We start from the raw sequence: 5,088 nt of genomic DNA, 5'->3' as shown, positions 1-5,088 counted from the left end.
AAATAAATAAATAAATGTATTTTAAAAAATCAAAAGAAAGCAAACATCTAGCATTTAGTCCCAGAGTCACAGATGTGAAGATTCTCTAGGCTTTACATGTTTCATCACTCCCATCTTGCACACTAAAATAAAAAATTTTCAGCAATAACATGTAGAATTATAGATGCCTAAAATCACTAGAATTCCCTTCTCAATAAACTATATAGACAGAAGGGAAATAAAGAAAGATGACTAGGGAGTAAGAAAAGATCCAGTCTTCAGTCGTAAGATACTTCCAAAGTTGTCCCTCTCAAACATTCACCTGTGATTTGGAAAACTAAATGTGCTATTGCTCCTATAGAGAATTCCATAAAATAAATAGGAAGACCTTCCCACAGGGGTGAGAGCATATGATGTAACTTGAAATGGTGATTTTTTTAAGTATTTCTGACATATCTCAGTTTTAAAAGATCCTAAAACAACTGAGCACATCCATATATAAGACATCCCCTTTACTCCCCAGTACCTCTTTCTGGAATATTGGGAGAAAGAGACTCACAAAATATAACGGCACAGTATTGACCAGTTGTAGCACTTAAATCATAAATGGGTAAAAATTAACACTTTCTGGGCTGGAGGGATGGCTTAGCAGTTAAGTTGTTTGCCTGCAACGACAAAGGACCCAGATTCAATTCCCAAGACCCACGTAAGCCAGATGCACAAGGTAGCGCATGCATCTGGAGTTAGTTTGCAGTGACTGGAGGCCCTGGAATGCCCATTCTCTCTCTCTTTCTCTCTCCCTCTTTCTTTGTCCAATAAATAAAATATGTTTTAAAATAAATAATGAATTTTTTTAATTAACACTTTCTCCTCTACACATTTAATTTATCTGTACCAAGCAAGTACAGCAGTCTGATCTCTGTGGGCGAATAAAAGTCTACAATGTGACAAAAGTCTCATATGCTTCAGGAAAACAGACAGTGTTCTCTCAGCCTTCGTAAGCTACTGCAACTAACACAGAGAATGGGCCAACTTCATCATGAACACTGACTGGCTAGTTGGTTGAGTGGGCTTGTAAGTAAGCAAAGGCAAGCTTATGATAAAATACTAGAATGCCATCTATTCCAATAACTTGCATTTTAAACCTTATGTTATAATTAATTATAAACAAGTAGAACACACGACACACAATAATATCAACACAACACTTATTAAAGCCAGGCATGCAGTCTTAAGTGCTGTGCACTTACTAACTCATTCAACATTCCTAATAACCCTCTGTAAATGTTTCTGATGGTGGGCTGTGGTTAATTCATCCAAAAAAAAACATGCTTGAGGAGAAAGAAATTGTGAATTTCCCCAATATAATTAGTTCTATAACTAGTAGATATTTAGGTAGAAGGCAAAAAATTGCTCACAGAATGAGTAATATTAGCAAAACTGAGCCCATACCTTCTTCCTCAGGCTAATGAGAGATCATTACACCCTCTACCTTCTTCACAGAACAAAAGCCTATATAGTGAGTCACTGATGCATTAATGTTGGTCCTTGTAGTGTGAATAGATGGTCCCCAATATATTCAGTGCTTTGTTAATGTGTAGTTTGTAGCTGCAGCCATCTGGCTAGAGGAGGTGTCACTGGGCAGATCTTAGGGTCCAGCCCTAAGTTGTGGTGGCGGATTTGACATTCCAATCTAAAGACAGGCAAAGTGCCTAGTTCCACCTGGAGTTCCTGAAGTGTGCTATGTGGTATGGGTTTTTCTCTCTCTTTCTCTGCTTGGTTGTGTAAGAGGAGGCCAGCTTCTTCTGCCATTATGGAATTTTCATTGGATTTGTAAGCTTTGATAATTATCCCTTCCTCCATCACTGTGCCTGGTCTGGAAGTTCATCTCAGCCACCTGAGGCTGTCTGCTACAATCCTTAATCATACTTTAAGCACTTCATTCATTCAACTCATTTTATGCAGTCAGATGAATATTTCTCTCTTTATATAGATTAGGATATTAAGGTAAAAATATGACTGGAGACTTTAGAGTTCTTCCATTCACTGGAAGCCCTTTCTTTCCACCATATAACACATTAGTGACTCTACTTTCTGCCCACAAATACATGGGAAAAGATGTTCCCTAAATACTTTGGAAATAGGCCATGTTGTCTTTATCTTTTAATGGTACAGAAATGCTAAATTGGGGAAATGATCAGTTTTAGTCTAATATACATAAAGTTATGAAGGCTGAGAAAATCTCTGGGGAGATTTTCTGGCCCTAAGTTATGGCTTTCTGTGAAGATAGGAAGACCCAGAGAGCAGAGAAATAGGACAGACTCCAGACAGATGAAGAAACACTGGAGATATGTAGTCAGCCTTATATTAGACTACACCCTGCAGAGGGGATGAGGAGTCCAAAGTGAAGCAGCTTCTAAGACTTCCCACATTCATGGAAAGCATCACTGCCTGGGAGCTCTCGTGAGCATCACCATCTGTGGGAGAGCTGTTCTTTTCTCTGAGAAAAGAGAATGCAGGGTAACAAGAAGCAATGAGAACAAAATAAACAGCCTGTTAGTTAACCCCAACACTCTTTTGGTTTTAGATCTCATCCTTCAACACTTCTCATCAAGGGTCAAGAATGTGGTGGGCATTTTCCAGAACATGTGAATAAAACACGCACACAAATGTACACACAGACACACATGCACATCACTACCTTTGTAAAACCTACTAGCATGGGCTGGAGGGATGGCTTAGAGGTTAAGGTGTTTGTCTGCAAAGCCAAGGGATCCTGGTTTGATTGCCCAGGACCCACGTAGCCAGATGCACAAGGAGACATGTACATCTGGAGTCCATTTGCAGTGGCTGGAGGCCCTGGTGCAGCCATTCTCTCTCTCCCTCTCTCTCTTTCTCTCTTTAAAAAAAAAATAATAGCAGACTTTACATTCTCATAGTATCAGAGGAAAATGAGCTGGAAAGATAAAACTATTATACATCTTTATTTGTTTTTGAACAAGTCAAATTTAAACTGCTAAATGAGTCTTTAATCATGAAACATCATGAGTAGGGCCATCCTCCCTCCTTCACCTTTATCCCTTCCCTTCACACACATAGCACCAGCACCATGACTTTAATTTTTAAAAATATTTTATGTTGGGCTGGAGAGATGGCTTAGTGATTAAATGCTTGCCTGTGAAGCCTAAGGACCCTGGTTTGAGGTTCCATTCCCCAGAACCCATGTTAGCCAGGTGCACAAGGGGGCGCACACGTCTAGAGTTCATTTGCAGTAGCTGGAAGCCCTGGTGCTCCCATTCTCCCCCCGCCCCCCTTCTCTCTCTGCCTCTTTCTCTCTCCATCGCTCTCAAATAAATAAATAAAAATAAACAAAAAATTCAAAAATATTTTATGCATTTATTTATTTATTTTCAAGAACAGAGAGAGGAAGACAGAGAAAGAGAATGAAGGATGAGCCATGATCTGTAATCTCTGCAAACCAACTCCAGATGCATGTGCCATTTTATGCACCTAGCTTTACATGAGTACTGGGGAATCAAACTTTAGACTTTGCAGGCAGACTCCTTAACCATTAAGTCATCTCTGCAGCCCCCATGATTGTAAATGCCTATAAATAGCACGACTGCCAAAAACTTCACAAACACATCTAAAGGTGTTCCTTGAGTGTCAGTAAGCTCTGATTTGGGTGCAGAAAAAATCTGGGAAACAGGATGATTCCAGCAACACAATGCCAACTCAAAAGTTAGCTATAAAACAACCTGAAGTCATTAAAACAGACTTGAGTGCTCGCTTCGGCAGCACATATACTAAAATTGGAATGATACAGAGAAGATTAGCATGGCCCCTGCGCAAGGATGACACGCAAATTCGTGAAGCGTTCCATATTTTTTAAATTTAAAAAAAAAAAAAAACAGACTTGAGGTGTTTCACAAAGAAAAAGATGAGGTCAAACACCCCTGTGGGAAGATGAAGCAGATAGCAAAGCAAAGTGAATCATGTAAAAGTGACATGATGAATTTGATGTTTGGAAAGTTTGGACTCACCACCTGTCAGGGTTCCCAATAGCCCCTGTCTAGACATGGAGTGCTGGTCACCTGTCCAGACTCCATCAGACCCAGATTCTTATCCTGGGCAGATGCCTCATTATGCAGGGCAATTTGGCTTCATCAAGGAAGGAATTAGCCAGAGGACTCAGGCATTTGTGATGAATTGAGGAGCTTTCACCTGTAACACCTACAAACAGGACCTCAAGTTTGGGTACAGTCTCCTAATGACCACATTACCAGTCACACGAGGCACAGAGAGATAAACAGCCCTAAATGCTTACAAAATCGAAGGGTTAACTCTACTGCTTCATTAAGTATGGGTTCAACACAACAGCAGCTTTTCAGTACTGCATCACTGGCTGAGAAGCTATTGTCATTTGAGTAGAGTGAGTATACATGCAGGTTACTCAAGCGCAGTAAATGTAGATAAATAGAAGTCATTTAGGATATTAGGATATTTCTCCCTCCCCCCGCCAAAAAAAACTCCCATAAAGTAAAATCTAACATTTATTGAGTGTTTCCTATCTGAAAAATATGTTATCACAGTTAATCTTTATAGAAATATTTGATATTCTTGTATCCACTATATAGATAAGGGAGGTGAGACTTCAGGAAGGTAAAGGAACCTGTGAAACTCACCCTTGACCGCTGGAGAAATGGTAGAACCACAATATGAAAGGAAATCTTAGTTTTCCAGTTCTTACACTTGTACATAAAACTCCTCAGCACTACCAGAGCTGTCTCTGGTGGGAAGTGGCTGTGTGCTCTCCCTTTAATGGACTTACAGTTAGGTTAAGGAGATGGAACACATAAATATAGAAACTAAAAATCCAAGATAACAGAATGGACAATGGAAAGTATAGTACTGCTACATAAAACTGTAAACATTGCAGATACTATAAGTAGCTTATTGCTTCAAAGATGTGTCTGTTTATATCATTTTTTGGTTGTTTTTTTTTTGTTGTTGTTTTGTTTTTTTCTGTTTGCTTGCTTGCTTGCTCTCAAGTCAGGGTCTTATATAGCTCAGGCTGTCCTCCAGTTCATTCGGTAGCCAAGTATGACC

At 39.5% G+C, this 5,088-nt stretch overlaps 1 non-coding gene across 1 annotated transcript; it reads left to right on the top strand.

The window, feature by feature from the left end:
- Positions 1–3,761: 3,761 nt before the first annotated feature.
- Positions 3,762–3,868, top strand: LOC123453360. The gene has a single exon (XR_006632753.1). It is a non-coding gene; the product is annotated as a U6 spliceosomal RNA (small nuclear RNA).
- The last annotated feature ends 1,220 nt before the right edge of the window (positions 3,869–5,088 follow it).

This window comes from Jaculus jaculus, chromosome 11, assembly GCF_020740685.1.
Source record: "Jaculus jaculus isolate mJacJac1 chromosome 11, mJacJac1.mat.Y.cur, whole genome shotgun sequence".
Lineage (NCBI taxonomy): Eukaryota > Metazoa > Chordata > Mammalia > Rodentia > Dipodidae > Jaculus > Jaculus jaculus.
This window is presented reverse-complemented; position numbering and strand designations above follow the sequence as displayed.